This window comes from Euphorbia lathyris, chromosome 4, assembly GCF_963576675.1.
Source record: "Euphorbia lathyris chromosome 4, ddEupLath1.1, whole genome shotgun sequence".
NCBI classification, from domain to species: Eukaryota; Viridiplantae; Streptophyta; class Magnoliopsida; order Malpighiales; family Euphorbiaceae; genus Euphorbia; species Euphorbia lathyris.
The window spans coordinates 53,511,182-53,535,000 of record NC_088913.1 but is presented as its reverse complement, the minus strand read 5'-3'; the positions used below and the strand labels follow the sequence as shown (position 1 = coordinate 53,535,000).

The 23,819-nt window shown below is 37.6% G+C and overlaps 1 pseudogene; it reads left to right on the top strand.

Annotated features, from left to right (window-relative positions):
* LOC136227178 (uncharacterized) overlaps positions 1-23,819 on the top strand; it is a 108,024-nt pseudogene that overhangs the window by 73,109 nt on the left and 11,096 nt on the right.

Sequence of the window (23,819 nt, the reverse complement as noted above, 5' to 3'; positions counted from 1 at the left end):
AATTTTCAAAAATTAAAATTGTTTAGTATCAAATTTAATATATAACATTATGGATTGAATAGATCATTGTCATCAGCTTTAGATGGTTACAAGTCTGTTTATCATTTAGAAGGCCAATCGACTTTTTAGACAAAGTTCGGGTACTTAATATCTTAAACTTTGAAAACCTAGATATTAAGTTTGTTTCTTGAAAGATTTTTTTATTAGCACCTGTAGCTTCAAATTCTGAATGAGGGCCTAGTATTTTTTTATTAAGAGGTAGAGGACAAAGAAAGGAGGCCTGGGACATCCCAATAATGTTGGCACCCCCCAAATAACCACTCCCGAACCCAAATTAATAAAAAGAATAAAAAATAAAAATAATGTCAAAGAGTGAAATGGTAAAACTAAGCGAACCGATATAAGTCTCGGCTGTTACAATTTTTCCAAATATAACTAGAATAGAAATGAAGATGTGAGTCCCACCAGTGAGGCTCTGATCTGATCCTGCCAAAGTTGGCCAGTGCATCAGCAACCTGATTACCTTCCCCAAAAACATGTGACACAACGAAATGGATTTCACGAAGCAAGGCGCGACACTCCAAAAGCTCTTGATGCTGCTCCCAAGGGGCCAATAAGTCAGCAAGACAAAGTAGAGATACCACATAGACCGAGTCACTTTCAAGCCAAAGATGGTGCCAGCCCTTATTGTAGGCCAAACAAATTGCATATAGTGCAGCAGAGAGTTCCGTAACATGCACTAGGGAGCAAGAAGTCGGAAAAGCAAAAGAACCCACTGAGTGTCCAGCAGAATCCCTAAACACACCTCCACAGCTGCCATTGGCAGTGGTAACTGAGGCATCCGAATTAATTTTTGATCCATCCAGGCGGAGGAGCAGACCAGCGGACCAATAAAATCCTAGGCGCCTAGGACCGACGAGGCAACAACTGCAGCGTGTGGAGCAGATCAAGTTCAACTGTTGAGTTCCAAACATAGCCAAATGACAAAAGATCAGTCCGAGGAATTTGAAGCCAAAGAAAACTTAGCGCGGAGTGAATATTAGGGGACAAATCCGAAAAGATGGAGGGTGAGGCAGCAGTATCTCCCATAAGTAAATTATCAGAACAGAGTGAATCCAGACGAGGACACAACTCAACAACATGTTCCATACCATAACCTTCAGGGCTTCCAGATAAAATCCCATCAGATTCCTTCCCAAACCTAACCATAATAGGTGGAGCAATATCAGCAACAATTCTAGCAGTTACTTCATAACTGGAATAACAACATATTGCTTCTCAAGCCGTGGCTTAGCCACACGAGCTCTAATGTTTGCGTCCTTAGTATGGAGGCGTGATTCAAAAGAGGTAGGTTTCCTGATCTTCCTATAGTCATAAGCTATGTGTCCTATGCAAGAACAAACTTTCCAAAAACTAGGAAGTTTCTCATAACCCACATCAGTCCAAAATTTCTTACCATCCCGTTCAATTCCGAGTTGGGTAGGAAGATCCCCAGCTAAATCCACATCAAGTAACATACGAGCATAATGGCCAAAATCACCCTCAATGATAGCTTTGTCAACTCGAAGAAGACCCCCGAGACCTTTTGCAATATCTGACAGTATTTGTACATCCCAGAATTCCCAAGGGAGTGAGTATAGACGAACCCATACTTGAGCATTAGTAGATTTCTCTACAAAGGGATCAAAATCCTGAAGGAAAATAGACAAACCTAGGTGCAGCGGAATTATAAAATTTTATCTGGTTTATCTATTCCCTTTTTCCAAGGTCCGTTAATTGTTATTTCATACAAAGAAGGATAGAGTGAAATACCTTAATTGGCGAACTATCTACAGTTGCAAACGAAGTTCACACAACTCTTAATCCGTGTATCATGAACAATAATCACAGCAGAAAAGAAAAGCGATTAGTAATCAACCAATGAATATGAATCTAAATTGATTGCCTCTAAAGGAATCTACACGAGATCAAAGAGAGAGTAAAGGAGTGAGTAATTTAGACTAGGGCTGGGCACAGTTCGGTCCAAGTCGGGGATTCATGAATCTCCAGTATTAGATTGAAATTCGGAGATTAATAAAATGAAATCTCCAGGATTGGATTGAAAGAATAAATCTCCAGAATTGAATTGTCCCAAAATTTCAGTCCAGTCCAGTTCGGGGATTCAGTTCCGGTCCAATCCAATATAATTTTTCAGTGATTCGGATAAATATCTAATATTTTAAGTCCTAAAAAATAAATTAAAAATTTAATTTACAAGATAATAAAATATAGAATTTTATTATCTTACATAACTTGAAATAAATAATATTTTTTTAGAAAGTAAACAACATTCATTAAAAGTTACAGTAGACAACAATGCTAAAAAACCCTACAAAAATCAAAGTTACAAAATAACAAATCGATAAAAACAAACAACATTTAATTCCAAAAAAGTGTTATTAATGAAGCTGTTGTGGAGAATGTGGCAACTCCCCTCTTCTCTTTGGGTCCCTTTTCTCTGTGGGAAATATAGAAAAGATAGAATCTTTGGGGGGCCGAAAGAGAGAGTTGGTAATTGCTCTTTTCTTTGGAAAGGCCTTAGTTCTATCTTTTCAGAGTTTTGTTCTGGGATTGGATGGGAGGTGGGAAACGGAAAGTCTATCAGTTTCTGGAATGACCCCTAGATTGGTGGTAAATCCCTTTTAGAAGAGTGTATTTCCTTGCCGCTTGACAATGTCCGTAATTGGAGGATTGCGGATGTGGTGGATGCTGAGCGGGATTGGATTTGGGCTAAATTTGACTCCTTTTTTAATCTGGATACTCTCCTGAAAATCAGAGGAGTTAAGATTAGTAATATGGAGGAAGATAAGGATAGGCATTGTTGGGCGTTGACTATTAACGGAGCTTATACCTGTAAATCTACTAATTAGATAATTAAATAAAAACTTTACTATTATCTGAATAATAACTAATTATATCTAGATAATTATTATTAATCAAATTAATAATTAATTAATGTTAGGGATAATTAATTAGAGTTTCAATCACATAAAAACTTATAATTAATATTATCAGATAATCCTTTAATTTAATTCATAACCATAATCAAATTATAATTATTAATCAAATTAATTTATCCCCAATTAATCTACAAATTTCAGCCCATATATATAGTGTCTCACTAATTACATTTTCGTCCTCCGATTCCAAGTCCCATATGCGACCCATTAGGTTCTTTATTGCCACTAGCCGTATATATCCTTTGAAATTATTCATCACGATTAATTCCAACATATATATAACGGAATACCGTCACGAGCTATTACTAGCAGAACCTATGATATTCCCCCAGAGCAATTAAGAAGTCAGGTTGATAACTGACGTTAACCTTTCTGTATTAGATACAGTATAATACGATCCTTCATCAACTATATCCTGTCGGTCAATTCCTTATAATCATGGAACGTGTCAAGGTTACATATAATGAAGAGTCCGGTTTTACTTGTACAGGTTGAATTCACTCTGAAAGATAAGTTAAGTGAAATGTTCATTTCTACTCTTAACTCTATCACCTTGCAAGGATTTCAGTCAATTCACCACAAGCGGCCATTTGGATATATCTACCACTTATCGGGAGTGACGAATGCTCAATCTGACATTAACTATTCTGCAATTACTTTGTGTGATACCCAACCCTGCTCTCACACACCCCAGGCTCTCACCTGTTAGATCGTGCTCGCACAGAATCAAAGTATCAGACTCCATAATCTAGAATCACTAATTAATGAATGTTTGAGTTTGAGGATTAGTTATACCTACTAATACCAATGAGATGAACAGATGACACTTTTAGATAAATTAATCCATGTTGTTATCTCAAGTCGAGTCCCAATCCTAATGAACTCCTTCACCGGATCCATGTAACTGTCTAGATATCTAAATATCTAAAGCTTGTGAGATCATCTTTCTGTCTCGACAGAAAACACTATTACATGCAAGTCTCAATAGTAATATGCCAACCCCTATAACATATTACTTGACTTGGGTTGATTTTAAGTCTATTGGTCTATTATAAAGTATAGTCTCACTTCATGCTTGTATGAACACTTTATAACTACTTAAATAAACTTAGGATTACTTTCTTTATGAAAGATTTGTGCCTTTATATATAGTTACATTTTAATGCTATATATCTGATTAAACAAATGACTAAATAAACAATTTATTCATTAATATTTATATCCTAAAACAATTGTCTTTAGGACACTAAACTCCAACATTCTCCCACTTGGACTAAAGTCAATTGTTTCTGAAACATTCCCGTAATCGTTCGTATGACGATCATGAACCTTTTGGGGTAAGGCATTCTTTCAAATGGATCTATAAGATTGTGCCTTGGTGGGCACTCTTTTAATTCTCACATCTACTCTTGTTGTTATCTCTCGAAAGAGATGGTAACGACTGAGGTAGTGTTTGGACGTATTATGAGATTGCGGGCCCTTAGCAAGAGCAACAGCCCTATTGTTAATCTCATTAACAATGTCAGGTACCACGCCTAGTTCATTGATGAACTTCCATTCCAAACTTCTGTTTAGCTGCTATATATATATATATATATATATACACTTTGATTTAATTTACTGGCTTGGTCACGATTTCCTGCTCGGAACTATTCCAGCTAATCGTACCTCTTTCAGAATAAACTTGTATTCCGTAAGATCATGTTTATCTGTTTGATGACTTATATCGGAAAGTCTCCAACTTTCAAATTTCATCTCCATATACCCGGAACATATCTTCAGTCATTTTAAGTACTTAAGAATGTTCTTGACAACAATCCAGTGACCATCACTTGGATTGACCTATAATCGACTTTGTCATGCTTAAAGCAAAAGTGATGTTAGGTCTAGTGCAAAATGCTTTGAGCACTTCGTCAACGTGTTTAGACTAGGAGGGGTCAAGCAGTCTTCTCAATCCATCTCCATAGATCTTAATCCTTAAGATGTAAGTTGCTTCTCCTAAGTCTACTATGGAGAATTTTATCCGATAACCAAAATTTTCACCGATTGCAGTATAGCTACGTCGTTCCCATTAGTAAAATATCATCGACATATAATACTAAGTAAACGACCAAGCTCCCACTAGTTTACATGTAAAGGCTCATACGAGCTCCCACTAGCTTACATGTACAGGTTTACAAGAACCTTCTTATAAGTCGTAGGTTCATCGTCTAACACGTGAGCCTCTTCGTCATCTCCCATTAGAAATCCAAATCTCTTTGGGATTTCATCGGCTCCCACTAGAAATCCAAATCTCTTTGGGATTTGATGAACTCAACTAGACCTATGAGTTAGTAATGTCACCAGTGTCTCATCTTGTGAGACAGATTCGGGTTCCACCATCGCTTCCGCTATGTCAGCTAATCCTTCTTCTTGAACTTCTTCAAGTTCAATCATGCTTTCTACTTGTGTTTCTAGAAGAAACTCTTTCTCTAGAAATACAGTGTTTAGATACTATTACTTTCGATCATCCGAATGATAGAAGTAATATCCTACTGTTTCTTTTCGGAATTCCAATGAAGAAATATTTATCAGATTTAGGGTCTAACTTAACCTGATGCTATGTATTTAACATGTGCTGAACACCCTTAAATTCTCATGAAAGAGAAACTGGGTTTCCTTTCCAATGAACAATTCAAATAGAATAGAACTTGGCGGTTTTGTGGATACTCGGTTCAAGGTAAATAAGGTGGTTTCTAGGGCGTAGCCTTAGAACATCTTTGGAAGAGAGGTTGTGCTCATCATAGATCGTACTATATCCAGTAGAGTACAATTTCTCCTTTCAGATACATCGGGGTGTATATGGAGGAGTCCATTATAAGCGAATCCTATATTCAATTTAGATAATTCAGAAAAATCATTAGAAAGATATCCTCCATGCCGATCTAATCGAAGCACTATAATATTCTTTCTTGTTTGTTTTTCTTACTTCATTCTTGAAGCATTTGAACTTTCTCAAAAGCTTCTAACTCATGCTTCATCAAGTAGATGAATCAATATCTGGTATGATCATCTTATGAAGCTAATGAAGTGATTGAACCTTTCTCTTGCTTGCGTTTGATGTATGACTACATACATCTGAATGTACTAGTCTTAGAGTGTCTGATACACATTCTCCTTTATTGCTAAAGGGTGTCTTTGTCATCTTTCCTTTAAACAAGACTTACATGTGCCTATTGATTCAAAATCAACCGAGTCTATAAGCCCATCTTGATGCAACTTAGACATGTGTTTCTTGCTTACATGGCCTATGTGACTATCACAAGTAAGTTGAATTATCTATCCTTTAGTTCTAAAAGTAAAAGCACCATCATGACCCTTCTTCTAGAGAGAGTCTAAGTACTTCTTACAGGTCCTCTTCCAATTCCCTTCTTTACCATATTGGTGGCATTCCCTTCTTGCTTTTATTGACTTGGGTTTAATGCATTTGTTCTTCTTGGACTCTTTAGAATTGGGAAACTTCCTTTTCTCTCGTGAGATCCCTCAATAACAAGTGCTGACATCACTTTCTTAAGATTTGGGCTCAACTGACTTGAGCATATTCAAGATCTCTTCTAGAGAGGTCTCTGAGTTTATTCATCTGACAGTTCGAGATGAAATTATGAATAAATCTCTAGGAGGGATTGTAGAACTAAGTCGACACTTAATTCATTATCCATCACAAATCTAATACTAGAAAGCTTTGGTGATGTAGTCAATCATCTTGACACAAAGTGCCACAACAGAAGAACCTTCTTGCATCTTGGAGCGAAACATTCATCGCTATCTCATAGCGTCCGCATTTGAGTATGTTTCTCAAAACACCTCTTCCAAGTGTATAACCATAGAATACGTATCCATGTTCTCATGTTGCTTTTGTAGCTCTAGTGCCATAACTGCAAGTATGATACATCCTGTACGTTCGTCATCTGATTGGTGCTTCCGGTAAACATCAATCCTCTTAACATGAGCATCATCAAGAAGGACATTGGGTATTGACGTATCTTAATACATACCCAATCTTTTCGAACTTCAAAACAATTTTGATGATGGGTATCAGTGTATCTTAATACATACCCAATCATTTCGAATCCTCAAAACAATTTTGAGTTTGCCAAAATAGTTGGTGAATTTTGAACTATTCAATTTGTTATCGGTTAAAATATTACGTAGATCCATTTTAGATATGATGATTCAGAGTATTTACTTGAGAGTGAGATAGAGTGACGGGTGTTATTCATTTGCTTAATTCATTTACAATTTAAATACGTTGGTCTTTTATGTTTTTAAATTGCTCCCACTATTTTACCAAATTAATAACCCTCTACATTAATTCGAAGGATATTCACAATTCCTTTAGTGAGCTAGAATCCTAACTCCTGAAATTTCACATTGAGTTTACTCAACAAGCTAGTTTCATTCATTAGGTAGATTCATGTAATCAATCACATCAAAACATGTGATTTCTGGGTTGTTGGGTTTCTAACCACATTAGTAACTGATATGTGTCGTCTATCAATCCCAACCATATTGCCCATTAGGTTAGAACAACATGAGTTTACTCATCCAATTATTCTATCCTAATTTAAGCATTACCCCATATTCGTGAAAAATAATTTTTCGATAATTCAGGTGTTACCATAAGACTCCGAGCTTGAGTTTACTCAACAACCCAAAGGCCCCCAGTACTGCCGGCTGAATTATAATATTAGGGAGGGGCAACCGATTTTAATAACTTGCTTATTTACTTAACTTTTGATTAGTGAGGGATTTTATTTAAGTCTCATAATCTAACCTAGTCTTGATTTGCTTTAGCACATATCAAACATTCATACATTCAACATTGACAATTATGGACATATCTCTAAGTTTATTCCATTGAGCCAGAAACGGAATAAAGGGTCACCCTAGCGAAATACTAACTATTACATATTTATCTTTGGGTCCTCCGTCTTCTCCTTGGTGCCTTGAATTGCAACAATATTCTATTTCTAAGAAACTTCAATTTAGTTGAAGGGATTTAGATGAGAGAAGAAATACAATAGAGAGTAAGAGAAGGCAGGACACGCAGGTCCTATTTAAATACCAAAAGACTAAATAACGATTATAGAGGGTCTAATATGTCCATAACGCCAAACATGCATAGACTCAATTAAACTAAATTTAATTGGTTGATTACATAAACTATTTATGTAATATTTGAGTTAATCAAATTAACAACTTAAATTAATTTACATCCAATTTTAATCATGCATATCCTAATTAATTCATATAATTCATTTAATGCTTTGAATTACTTATATCAAATATTTAGGTAAAACAAACTTTTAAATAAATTGGTTTTGATAATCAAAACAAATTATTATATTCTGAAACATATACATATATATATATATATTTAAAACTCGGGCCTGTTTTAAAACAATTTTAAAACCCGTATCAGTGATTGGGTCGGGCCGATTTAATCGTCCTGACCCAAACGTTAAGGCCGTTGCCCTAGGGCAATAGCCGGCACGGTGGCGCTACCGCCTTAACGGCAGCAGCGTCGCACTGCCGCTGGCAGCAACCAGCAACAGTGGCGCGGGGTGGCTGCCTCGCAGCAGCGACCCCGACGCTACTGTTTTATATATTTTTTTTAAAAAAAATTATATATATACATATAATTGTTTCAAAACAATTTCAAAACAATTTTCAGAATATCAGTTTTTATCTTTGAGATTTAATAAAACAAAATGTTTTAATTATCCAACCATAAAACCTTTAATGTTTTGTTTAAACGATTATCAACAGAAATAATCAGGAACTATGCATAATCAGTTAGTTTTAATTAACAAGTAATCAAAACTTATTTATCGTTAGATTAATTGAACTAACCGATTAATTATTTTTTCCTAACAATAAATCTATTCAATCTGATTGAATAATCCTTTTATTTACATATATGAAATAACAGATTAACATAGGCTCTGATACCAATGAAGGAAAATAGACAAGCCTAGGCGCAACGGAATTATAAAATTTTATCTATTTTATCTATTTACCTTTTCCAAGATCTGTTAATTGTTATTTCATATAAAGAGGGATAGAACGAAATACCTTTATGACGATCTATCTACCGTTGCAAACGAAGTGCCCACAACTTCAAGAGAATAGAATCTGTCAACGAATCTGCCCCCTACCCGAACAGGCCTTCTAGACCTCCGAATGAAAATCCCAATAGTGAAAACAAGGAAGAATATTTCTAGAAGCTCCTGTCCAAATATCGTGACGATCCGACGGTTCAATCTCCGGGAATCCGCAAAATTGTGAACTGGCCTGATTTAGGAGGAGCAAAACGAATTTCTCCTTTTGTTTGTCTTTTCTTCTTTCATGAGAACAACAAAACAGGACATGAAGACCATGATGATGCAATTTATGAAGCAAACACAGGCTTCCATCAAAAATTTGGAGACACTGGTTTATCAATTGGCAGCTTCATCATCAAAAGGAAAAGGGGTGATGTCGAGTAATATTGAACCAAACCCTAAGGGAGATGTCATGACTATCACTCTACTGTCTGGTAAGGAAACCACTCCTTCTTTGATAGCTAATAAAAGTGTTGAGTGTGCAGGTACGTCCAGAATTGCTGAGAAGGAAAAGGAATAGACTGTTCTTGACCAGGAAAGGCTAGCCGAGATAGATCTCACATCTGACGTTAATCAGGAGGAACCAGGGAAGAAGTACTATCCACCTCTTCCCTATATACCACATGTACCTTATCCGGCGAGGCTCGTAAACAAAAAGCTTAAAGAGCAAAATTCAAAAGTGTTGCACACCTTGAGGAAGTTGCATATCAACATCCCCTTTGTGGAAGCACTTGCTCAGATGCCCATATATGCAAAGTTTCTGAAGGATATCCTGTCCAATAAGAAGAAATTGGAAAACATCTCAATGATCCAGCTGAACAGAGACTGTTCGTCCATACTCCAGAACAAGCAGCAGCTTCCTAAAAAGCTGAAGGATCCAGGGAGTTTTTCAATTCCATGTTCTATTGGCAAGTTAAATATTGAGAGTGCATTATGTGGCCTGGGAGCTAGTATAAATCTGATGTCATATTCTGTATATGTTAAGCTAGGGTTAGGTGAGCCACAACCAACTAGGATGTCAATCCAATTGGCGGATAGATCTGTATGTTATCCTAGGGGAGTTGTAGAGGATGTGTTAGTCAAGGTAGGAAAGTTCATACTACCTGTTGATTTCATAATAATGGATATAGATGAGGATTTGCATGTTCCCATAATTCTAGGTAGACCGTTCTTAGCAACGGGTAAAGCATTGATTGATGTGGGAGAAGGGCAATTATTTCTGAGAATTAATGGGGAGGAAATCTTTTTCAAAATGAATGAAGCTATGAGACGTGCTAACACCAATGATGACACCTATTATTTCCTAGATGATTTCCATAGTTTATCTGATTCACAGGAACATAGACAGGACAGGTTGGAGGCATTTTTGGGAGAAGAAGTAAATTTTTGTGAAGGAACAGGTTGTTCCATTGAAACAGAAGCTTCACCACCTCCCATGGATCCAACTGTGCCCACTCATCAGGAACCACCAGAAATACCCACTGTGCCATTATCTAAACTTGAACTCAAACCTTTGCCTTCACGCCTCGAATATGCTTTCCTTGAACCACCAAAAGGAAGCCCTGTAATTATATCTTCCAAGCTAACTCTCGATCAGAAAACACAGCTCATGGAGGTTCTGAGACGTAACAAGGATGCAATTGCTTGGAAAATGGATGATATTAAGGGAATCAGCCTGGCAGTGTGTGTGCATCGAATTCTAATGGAAAAAGACCACAAACCGTGTGTCCAACCACAGCGCAGGCTGAATCCGAAATATGAAGGAGGTTGTAAGGAAAGAGGTGATCAAGCTACTAGATGCAGGCATTATTTATCCCATATCTGACAGTATCTGGACAAGCCATGTACACGTTGTGCCAAAGAAGGGGGGTACTACGGTTGTTTTGAATGAAAAAAATGAATTGGTTCCCACACGAACCATAATCGGATGGAGAGTGTGTGTGGACTACCGAAAGATCAATGAGGCAACAAGGAAAGACCATTTTCCTTTGCCATTTATAGATCAGATGCTAGAACGCTTGGCAGGATATGCGTTCTACTCTTTTCTTGATGGGTATTCAGGGTACAGTCAAATTCCCATTCACTCCGAAGATCAAGAGAAAACAACCTTCACCTGCCCCTATGGGACTTATGCATACAGACGCATGTCGTTTGGGTTATGCAATGCACCTGCAACATTTCAAAGGTGCATGATGTCAATCTTTCACGATATGGTGGAACGAACTATGGAGATCTTCATGGATGACTTCTCTGTGTATGGAAATTCATTTGGAAATTGTTTGAATAACTTGGAGGCGGTTTTGGTTCGATGTAGAGAGACAAACCTGGTCCTAAATTGGGAAAAGTGCCATTTGATTGTCATGGGAGGAATTGTACTCGGACATCAGATCTCGGAAAAGGGAATGGAGGTTGACAAAGCAAAGGTGGAAGTGATAGAGAAACTGGTTGTTCCAAATCATGTCAAAGATGTGAGAAGTTTCCTCGGGCACGTGGGATTCTACCGGCGATTCATAAAGGACTTCTCAAAGATCGTGTTACCGCTATCAGCTCTGTTACATAAAGATGTGGATTTCACGTTCGGAAGGGACTGTGTAAAGGCATTTGAGATTTTGAAAGGCAAACTGATCAACTCACCCATTCTAGCCGCACCAAATTGGGAATTTCCATTCGAAATGATGTGCGACACTAGTGACACATGTGTGGGGGCTGTTCTTAGCCAGCGAATAGAGAAGAAGTTCCGGCCAATCTACTATGCAAGTAAAACATTGAACGAGTCACAGCAGAATTATACCACAACCGAAAAGGAGCTTCTTTGGGTGGTATACGCTTTTGAAAAATTCAGACCATACTTGGTTTTGTCAAAAGTAGTGGTCTACACTGACCATGCTGCCCTGTGCTACCTGTTTGCAAAGAAAGATGCTAAGCCGAGGCTGATTCGATAGTTGCTGTTGCTTCAAGAGTTTGATCTCGAAATCAAAGACAAGAAAGGAACATAGAACGTAGTTGCAGACCATTTGTCGAGGATTTCCCCTGAAGTCAGTCAGGAACAACCAGAAATCTTGGAAAATTTCCATGATGAACGGTTGTATTCTCTGAACCTTACTCCTTGGTTTGCTGATATTGCTAACTATCTTGCTAGTTCAATTAAACCTCACAACTTATCCACTAACCAGAAAAGGAAGTTCTATGCAGAGATCAAATATTATTTTTGGAAAGAACCATATCTTTTCAGGTTGTGTGCAAATCAGATCATAAGGAGGCACTAGTGGAAAAAAGGCCATTTGCATCGGCCGTTTAGGGCCATTTGCATCGGTCCTTTAAAAAGGCCGATGCAAATGCTGTCTCATTTGCATTGGTCCTTTTAAAGGGCCGATGCAAATGATGCTTTTTCATTTAAAAAAAATTAATTTGGATTGAATGGAGCTCTATAATATGTCAAATAGCTTTGATTTATATATATTACATGGAGAATTTTCATATGCATATGTTGTCAGCATAATTTAATAAATCTAGAAAAGAGTTGAAGCCAGCAAAATACACCGAGCTATCAGCTTATGATTATAGAGTTCCATTATGAAAACTTACCAGCATCATGGATTGGAGACTCTAGAACAATCCCACTTTGGATCATATTAGTTAGCCTGAGACTCATTTCAGAATTGTTCTTGCACTAATCGATCAGCAAAGGAGGTGCCTTTAGGTGCATCACCCAAGAGGAAGGGCATGTTGTTCTGAGCCATTACCACGATAAAGAAGCTGGTGGGCATCATAGTGTAAGCAGAACAGCCGCGAAGGTGCTGTAGTCAGGTTTCTTTTGGCCAACTCTATTCAAGGATGCCCACATATTCGTAAGTACATGTAATGAGTGTCAAAGATCAGGTAATATCTGGGCCAGGAATGTTATGCCCTTAAACAATATTGTTGTATGTGAAATATTTGACATATGGGGCATAGACTTCATGGGGCCCTTCCCTTCGTATTTTGGTAACAAGTATATATTGGTTGCGGTTGATTATGTAAGCAAATGGGTCGAAGCAATAGCTAGTCCCACTAATGATGCCCGTGTGGTTGTAAAATTCCTAAAAAGGTTGTTCGCCCGCTTTGGTGTCCCACGAGCTATCATTAGTGATCAAGGCACCCATTTATGTAATGCTCAATTCGAAAGACTAATGGGCAAGCTTGGAGTCACTCATAGAATTGCCACACCATACCACCCACAAACTAGTGGGCAGGTGGATATCTCAAATCGTGAGATCAAAAGAATCCTTGAGAAAACTGTGGGCAATTTTAGGAAAGACTAGGCAAACAAGCTTGATGATGCATTATGGGCTTATAGAAATGCTTACAAAACACCAATAGGAATGTCACCATTCATACTTTTATATGGAAAATCTTGCCATCTCCCGGTTGAAATGGAGCACAAGGCATTTTGGGCACTAACTTTTCTAAATTTTGAGGAACAGGCTGTTGGTCAACAGAGAAAGATGCAGTTGAGTGAAATGGAGGAGTTTAGGCTGTTCTCTTACGAAAATGCGATGAACTATAAGGATAAGAATAAGATTTGGCACGACAAGAAAATCCAGGGAAAGGTGTTTCATGAAGGACAGAGAGTACTCTTGTACAACTCAAGGCTTAGATTATTTCCTGGAAAGTTGAAGTCAAGATGGTCTGGACCTTATATTGTGAACAAGGTGTTCTACCATGGAGCGGTTGAAATAGTTCAGAACGGTCATGAACCTTTCAAAGTAAATGGACAAAGGTTAAAACCGTATCTCGAGAATGAATTCCAGGGGGCAATTGACACTGTCCATTTCCAGGATCCTCCAAGTCTGTAGACTCAGAAACATGGTGTTCGCTGCAAACACCAATTGCAGCAAGCAAACGGGGGTAACCCTAGAACCTCGTTACTTGTTTGGAATTTTTTTTGTAGATTATAATTTATGTTAACAATCTTTGAGTTACTTAATTTTGTGGTGAAATTAGGGTCCGAAAAACGGTAATTATTCCCTTGAGCCATGATCAAAATTATAAACTTTCTACCCTTCTTTTAGGGATAAGTTTTAATTTTTACTTATTGGAAAAGTAGAGCAAGAAGTGCAAACGGGAGGGAAATATTTTGGCCAAAAGTTTTAAATTACAAAATTTTGAGGATAAGAGGCCCGTCACATCACACCTTTTAGGGCTACTTTTTGTACTTAACCTGCACACCTCTCTCGGTAAATTCGAAGTAGGTAAAGTGTAGTTAATTTCAAAAAAGTAACCGTTTGCACCCCTCTCTAAGACGTCTCTTCAAGCTTCCACGACTGTTGCCACACCAACCCCTTACAGGTGGTGGTAAGAGAAGCATCGTAATTATAACGGTTCTGGCAACAGGCCATTTCAAACTTTTTCTACTTAAAGGACAAAGGGTGGAATGCGGACCCTAGTAAACCTTTTCTCATTTCTCTCTCTCACACCGTTCCCCATATTCTCTTGATAACCATTTTTGGTGCAGCTATTTAGTCTCATTCACAGGATGAGGACTCACGGCTCTAGAAAGCAAGTAAAAATAGAAGGGGTGAAGAAGGACAAATCGAAAGGCAAAATGGTTGACACGAGTGTAGTGGCGTTCGTACCAGATGAAAAATTAGTGAAGAAATGATCACAGTTCAAAGACACAAGCGTTCAATAGTACTACGATGATTTGGCCCAACTTGAGTTCGGGCCAGTAAGGACGATCTGCTGGGATACATTGAAGAAACTTAAACTTTCGGGTCGTGTTAAGGAGCGCATGGAAGCAGGCCGCTTTGGCTGTTTCTTTGAGATGAAGGAGCCCACATACAGGGAACTCACACTGGAGTTTCTGGCTACATTCAAACATGACCCTGAGATTACTGACCCTGAAGAAGAAGGGAAATTTAGTTCCCGGCTCATGACCCACACCCAGCGGCCATCTTTGAACACCTTTAACCACCTCCTCAGTGCCACTGATGATGATGACTTGGAATCGGAAGGTTACAAGGGTGCTTTCACCGAAACCCCAGATGACTTCGACCCAATGATTTTCTGGCATTCTATCTCAGGCCAGCCAAGTTATGATGGAAGTGCCTCTAAGGCGTCTAACATCGAGGACTACGCCCTCCGTTATCTGCACAAACTGGTGTCCGGAACCATCTTTGCGCGAGAAAACCAAACAACCATCCCCAACGCGGATCTTATTACTCTGTGGAGCCTGATGACTGGGCGCAGGATGAATTTAGGGTTCTGGTTTGGGGAATATGTTAGTGCTTTTGGGTAGAAGAACTCCTCCCTCATATGTTGTGGCAGCATCGTGACGCGCATTGCAGAGGCAATATGGGTCTTCAAACCAGAAGACCGAAACAGGCTGACAGTGGTAAACCACCCAAATCAAATTGATTTGAGAAGCCTACAAAGCATGCTGTTCGGGAAGATGTTTAGCGGAAAGTGGGTGTGGATGTCGGATTTCGTCGAGTCGAATAGGGTTGAGAGCAAGAAAAGGAAAAATGAGCCGGCAGTGTCAGTTTCATCGGAATCTGAGAAGGTGGAACAGGCTAGAGATCTTGGCTTCTACTGAAAGTGCTCCAAGCTCTCCAATGAAGATATCCTCTCCCAGTTGAACGCCATGTTCGCCCAAACCAAAGCCAACAAAGACCAGATACAGGCTCTGGAATATAAAAATGCTCAGCTACAGGGCGAGGTTGATGTTCTGAAGCACATATGTGTGGAGAAAGATCAAGGGCGGGAGAGTCCCTCTAGTGCCTCGATTAAAAGTCCTGTAAGAGCAAAACCTGAGACAACAACCAATGCCGCAACCTCCTCGAAAGGGGGATGGCAATGTTCCTGAAAAGGATCGAGAGGTTGATTCCTCTCTTTCCCCACTTGTCTAAACATTCCATTTGTCACTGTCCAAAGCATCTGGTAACACTTATAACCCTTCTTTTTAGCTGTTTAACTCCTATTTGATCATGTTATGAAATTTCCTGTGCCTGCTGATGCTAACATTAGGGATAATGTTATATTTTAATTTGGGGGTGGGGAATTACATTGAAAATTACAATATCTATATGCATAACATGATAAAGTATCAATGTGGTATGTTCTGAATGACATTACCCCTGTGACCACTTGGCATGAAAAATTAATATTGTTGTCTGTCCTCAGTAGATAGTTTTGTGTTGCGCCAGTTGTTTCACCCTGTGAACAACTCGTTTGTTTGTTATTGTGACATTGCAGATATTCTTAAGCAATAAAAATCTGTGCATGCATGTTTGAAATGTGTGGTGATAGCCTTGTGGTAATTTTTGTTCTTTAGCATTGAAGTTCCAATTTTTTTTTTGCTTTAAATCAAAGTTCACTTGAAGGACCTTTAGCCCTGATGCATAAAAGCCCCAAACTTTGAGTACTTAAGCCTACATTAGCATATAAATGCTTTGATTCTTTGAGAGCGGGCTAGTGCTTATGATCTTTAGGGAGAATTTGCTTTGGTAGCCCTGTCGAAATGGTAAGATTTTGGAAAAACATTGAATGATAAAGGCACTTAGGCACCCAACTAAATCCATCAAAGACATAACACGTGCATTGCACCCACATTGTAGGATGAACCACTTGAGCTTGGCTATTTCTTTCGTTAACTTCGCCAATAAACAACCCCATTTCCGTTACTTTGATCCCAAAGCACCAAGAATTTGTCTCATGTAAGCTGTGTTGATTAAAGTTATAGGTATTTCTGAGGGAACTTGTGCGCTTATTAAGATAAAATATTTAAATGAGAGATGATGATCAGGAGGGAAGCAACATGATGAATCAATAATGGTACCTCCTGATACATTGCACACAATCACATTGTGTGCCTAAAATAGTGAGATTGGTTGTTTAATGGTATGTTTTGATGAGAAAAACTATTTTAATCATTTGTTGAACAACAAATGTAGAGTTGTAGGTTAAGACCAAAGGTATTTATGTAAATCGCATGAGGACATAATTATGACACCTAAAAAGCCATTCACTTTCACACCTTCATAAAGACCTTTGGACTTTGTTTGAAAAATTTTGATCCGTAGAAATGGGACCAATGAGCAAATTCACCCCCTACGGATATATTCACTGAGCTGAGGAGAGAAGTGGCATTCCCTTCCTTATGGCTAAAAAGGGCCATTCGAGAGTGAGTGAAACATCCCTTCCTTGGTAAGGCATTTAGGGTGAACAGGTTGTTCAAATGAACGTTGAGGTAATATCTGAAAGCTTTGAGGAATTTCTTGAGTTAGGGATGCACGTTTTTAAATCGAGCATAACCACATTTTTTATCATAGCTTGTGTGTGTGTGTATATATATATATATATATGTGTATATATATTCTTCTGAGTGTCATTTTCTGTTCCATCTATAGTCTGTTGTAATCTCTTTTCCTTGTTCTATCTGTATATTCGTCAAATCTTTCTTCATTATCCTTTCATTCCTAAATTCTTCCAGTAAATTGTTATGTTTTCTATTTCTGTTTACTTGAGGACAAGCAAAGATTTAATTTGGGGGTATTTGTTAGGCATGAAAATGACTACAATAAAACATACTATTTGTGATAAATTAGGGGTGTTATAGGCGTAAGATTGCTTAAAAGAAGGACTACTGAGTGTTTTATGCAGATTTGAAAAGATAAAGTCAAAAAGGCTGTTATGCAGCCTGTTTTGCAACAACCAAGAGGAGAAGTGCACCCTTTGATCCAGCGGATAACATTGTGTACCTGATGACGGACAACGACTTTACAAGCGGGCAGGAGCGGGCAGAAATGGGCGGCAGAATGCAACATGATGACAAGACAAATCGACCCTTGAGTGTTCAAGGGTCAACACATTTTAACCACTTTTAGCAATCCCCAATCTTTTGAATAATCTTTCTGTTTTTGTAATATTTTAGTTTCTTTTTTGTACTTGTGATCTTTTTCCCTCCTATTTATATCGGTAGTGGAGGGAAAGTAAGATATACACTTTTGGGGAAGAAGATAGAGAATTTTGGAAGCATTTTTAGAGAGAGAAGCTCTCTAAGAAACATTATGACTCCTTCCATGGAGTTCTGTATATACAAATCAGGATGTTCACTCCTTAGCATGAGTGAGTAGTCGTTTTGAACTGATTCGGCCAGCAAGGGCTGGTTATGTAAGTCTTCTATTTTCCTTTTTATGAATGAATTATGATATATGTTGTTGCGTTTGATAAAGCTTTTATTCCATTGCTATATGCATGTATCTTAGTGTTAGATGAATGATAGGGAACTGCTTTCATCTTCATGGAACTTTTTATCAAACGTCCAATGCCCGAATCAGGAATGTTAGGGGATTGTATCAAGGTTTTTCTAAACTGAAATGTTGTTTTGTTCGTAATGCAAGAAAGAACCAACTTTAAGGACGCTTAGGGTTGTAGTACATCTTAGAATCTAAAGAACACACGGAAGTTGACTTAAGTGAGCTTTAAAGCAGAGACTTTGACTTCACTTTACGTCATTCATGAATAAATAGGATGTTTAGAGGCTGAACGTAACCTGTACCGCTACGGCTTAACATGTTCTCCCTTTTTATCATAACAAACACATTTTCTTAAAACTGAATCTTTATCATAAGTAGTTCTATTTCAAATTATCAAATCATTTCTCAACTAAAGAAAATCATACACCACGAACACCCTGTTCTGCAAGGTTTTTCTAGTAAAATTTGGTCATCAATCCCTGTGGAGACGATACTCTACTTATCATTTTATTACTTGTATCTAGTGCACTTGCTAGATAAGAAAATTATCCAAATGAGCAATAAGACAGTGTTGAGTAGAAGGAGAAAGCCCAACCCTATCAGTAACCGTTGGAGTAATCCACTCAGATATCCAAAATTGGAGCCGAGGTTCCTCCTCGATCCGCCACATACAATGCTGCCTAAGAATATCATAGACCGCACGAACCAATCCCCAAATGGAAGAATTAAGCACACGAACACGAGGTAACCCGAAAGCCACAAGGAACCCCGCAAACCTAACAAAGATAACCAAACATCATCACATGAGAGCAGACCCCAAGCCAGTTTACCTAAGAGAGCAAAGTTAAATCTCATGAGCTGTTTAACACATAATCCCTCCATCACTGACCGACTTAATGCAAATGTGCCATGGAACTGTTACCAATTTCCGCTCAAATATATCCCCACTCCAAATAAAATTTTGAATGTGCTTGGTTAGACGTTTAAGAAGACTCGAAGGCCATTTATAAACAGTAAAATAATGAGTCAGGGAGCTAGTGATTACAGCGTTGACAAGAGTAAGCCGACATGCCATGGAAAGCGACTTCCCCTTCCAACGGGAAAACTTATAAGAGATCTTATCTGTAATTGCCGATAAGTGAGAGAATGTAGGAGCACCACGGAAGAGAGGGACACCAAGATAATGGAACGACAGCGATCCAATCCTTATTCCACTAATCCCAATCAGACGAGCCCTCCGCCTAGCCGTAATAGCACAACCAAATAAGGATTCTGACTTCTACCAATTAACATGCTGACTAGAGAGACAACTATAATGTATAAAAGTCGCATGCAGGATCCAGACATTAGAATAAGAAGCTCTACATAATACAATGACATCATCAGCATAGAGCAGGTGAGTAGGGAACTAAGAAGAACGGGAATAAGTCATAGGATTATAACTTCCCGCTGACACCAAAGATGAAAGCTTCCTACTAAGGTAATCCTCATAAATCCCAAATAAAATAGGGGACAAAGGGTCCCCCTGATGAACTCCCCTAGAATAGGAGAAATAACATTGGGGACCCACTGAGGTCATACTAGAAATCCAAGCAGAAGAAAGAATATGAAGGATACAATCACGGAACTGAAGGGAGAAGCCAAAAGCCTGAAAAACCTCAAGTAAGAAGTTCCAATCAAGCATGTCAAAAGCCTTTCGAATGTCAATTTTCATACCCATATTACCGCCAAACACTACGCCAAAACCCTCTTCAGACGACGGTTAAAAACCGTCGTCCCGCACGATATAAATCTGTCACAAGGCTCGCTGTCATCTGTTAAGGCATCAGACGACGGTCACGTTCTGTCATCCGTAATAGCCTCACATGACAGCGACCAAATAGTGACCTGTCTTCTGACCACTAATTATATGACGGTTTATCTAATAACAATTGTCACCGAATATATGTTCTCATGACACCATTTTTTAAATAATCTGTCAAAATATTAAGTTAAAATGGAGGTGTTATGTTAATGTTATGATAGTTTTTGTTTTCTCGACTGTCATCATAACGTAATTCACATGATATAATTTGTATTAAATTTTGTCGTTGGAACGTAATTAGTATGGCAGTTAGATAGAAAGTAAGATGACATTTTCTTATAAGAATTTTGTCATTGTTTTTGTTTTTTGGTTTTTACCTCTTCCATGAACCTGTATATATAACCAAAGTAGATTGCAAATAATGTGCAAATAACCTTTATATATAACAATAAACTTGTACATATGTGAAGATCACAATCCTAACCAAAGGTTTCTCATTACAAAACTAACATTTAACTATATAAGAAGCCTAAACACCTAAACCTTGAATCTCCTGACTTGTTATGCCCATTCTTTGCATGTTTCCTTCTATCCCTTTGCTCCTTGTAACATAAAATACACAAGTTAATTGAGTGATGAACTTAATGCCAAGTGCCTCTATTGTGCCACACACTTTAATAGCGTAATTAGAGCCATTATATGTAATTTATATTGACATAAACTGAGGGTAAAAGAAACGGCTCACTAGAGATGCATGAAATTCTGATAGCACATAATCCACAGTTTATTGAAAATAGTCCAATCCGTTCTCAATGCCTAAATTGATACTCTTTTTTAAACGTGAAGCCTATATCGGTGTTATTTTGTACGTGGAGCCTAAATTGATACTTCCCCAAAAACCATAAACCTATTTTGGTACAAATTGGGAAAAGCATGCAGTAATTGCAAGGTAAACTCAGCTGAGTAAAGCATAGAATTCTGAAACTACACTAACTGACAAGGCAATATTAGCTCGATCTAACTTTTTCTTAGACTACAAACGTACCTTTCAGATTCATTGATCGACCAAATATTAACCTAATGACGTATCATGTATGGTATTAATTGTATAATGCAAAACTATCATCATAATAGACTTGAATCGGATCATTTGCAAACAAAAGAGAACAAGCACTACCTCATACTATGATCAACTGTATGGTGTATGGAAAATATTACAGTATTTAGAAGTTGCAAAAGGTACTATAGGGATAAAATGGAAACTAAAGGAAATAGTAGTAGTGCAAGATAATTTAAGCAAATGAGCAAAAGTAGGAATTGGAATAATGCTTGAGATTCGAGAACCTTGAGGCATGATTCTAAATTCTAGAAGGTAAAGGATAGTTATAATTACCTCAACGTTTTGGAATTCTCTAATATCTAGCTTTGTCCTATACCACAACCCCAATTAAGATTTCACAAATACATAATTGTTTAGTCAACTACATTTCACAAATAAACATGACTCAACATATAAGAAATAAACTAACAGGTCAGGTTCAAAAATTCTGTACTTTAAAGAAACAGAACATTCCTAGAAAAATGAAATCAACTTGAATTGCAGTGGTTGTTTGATGCATTAACTCTTGAAAGCTACATTTGCTTCATTAACTCTTGAATTTCAGAACATTCCCATAGAACATATTCTTGTTTTATGATGCCAAAGATATATAAAGGAAACCAACAGGTTCATGTACTGAACAATTTGACAATAAAGCTTGATCGGTCAACCTATTGCTAGAATTTCATTTACATAAGGCCTGTTTGGTTGACCAATTTGCGGGTACAAGTTAGTTGAATTTCTTCTAAAATAGCTACAAGAAGATGTTTCTTAATACTAACCAAACACTTTTATTCTGCGGTTTTGACTCAAAAAGTAAAAAGGAGCTACAAAAAGAAGAACCGAACAGACACATAGATCAATCATACAAACCCAAAACAACTGAATCAAGCTCTCACAGTTCAATTTTCACACCATCAAACAACACGAAACTAACCGAAACATTGAGATTAGAGAATTAAATACCAGCAGCTGAATGCTAATAACACGATAGAGAATCTAATAACATTAAGACCTAAATTGGTACATTTTTTAAACGTTAAGCCTATATTGGTGCTATTTTGTATGTTGAGCCTAAATTGATACTTCCTTAAAAACCATAGGCCTATTTTGGCACCTTATCCCTTTAAACAAAGGAGCTCTTTGATTCAACCCCTGATTCGTTGATGTCCCCAACTACAATACACCATCCAAAAATAGCAAAAATTTCAAAATCACACCCAAATTCATAGCAAATCCATTAATAGAAACCAGACCCAAATTCATTTGGGGAACAAGAACAAAGGTAGAATTTATTTGGGGAACATAATATCTACCAACAAGAAATAAACTCATATGGACAAAAACATGACAAACACAATTTAGGATAAAATGGATCTTATGTTATTTTAAGTTTAAAAAATTATTCTGATCATTGTGCATATAAATATAAATAAGCAAAAGGGTTGCTTCTCTTACACCATTTTTCATTTCTTGTAAAGAAACATTTCATATAATCAAACCCTCTATTAACATAACCAAATGTGAAAGAACATTGACACAAACTGAAATCACATATCAGGATGAAACTGAAGCAATCAGCAAGCACAAATATTATGATGAACATATCTGCAGCCTGTACTTGGAAACATCAATATATGTTATGCATCTTGCTGCATCAAGTTCAATGACTGATCAAACAGAGATCGAAAAATATGGTTCTAGATCAAACAGGGATTGAAAAATAAAATTATCTGGACTAACAAACAATAAAGCCACATAATTAGTGCATTAAATACCTGGTCAGGTCTTAATTACTCTCCATAATAGTATACCTTGACAATCCTATCAACATAATCCGCAAAAAGCTTTCTTTCCCAATACACCAAACAGCTCACAGCATAACTACTTGTTATTGATCTGATCGGTCTGGTATCTACTTCAAAATCTGATTACATATATAGTGAGAACAAACTCTAATTTCACAACTTTAATTGTAAAATTGGGAAATAATTAGATTGGTGTGATTAAGGGGCAAAAAAGCAAAGAAGGGTATTTATACATGTACTAGTATTTATACATGTTACTAATGCGCGCGGCTAGTAGTGTGGTGTTTTTCCAATAACGACTAAATGTGTATTGCGGTGAATGTGCTATGAATATGGATGTGATCTTTTAAATGTTCTAACTCCACTAGACACTACGACTACTTAGGGGCAGGTGTACCCCGTCGTATTAAGTAATAATCCGGTTAAGACCGGGTATCGAATCCACGGGATTTATAATTACAAGTATTAGACGACTCGGTTTCGTATATTATTTAAGCGGTGATTACTTTGGGGTAAAGTAAGACACAACTACACACTATCCCTAACTATTGGCGACACAGATTTATGTAGCTAAAACCCTATGAAGTAGGATGAATAACGATAAGTTATAACCACGATAAATAACGACTCTAAATGTATACGGATAATAATTTACTCTTGTAAAGACGACTAAGTGTAGTAGGACCGACCCGTGAAGCACTTAGACTACGTGATTCCTAGTCAAGGCGTG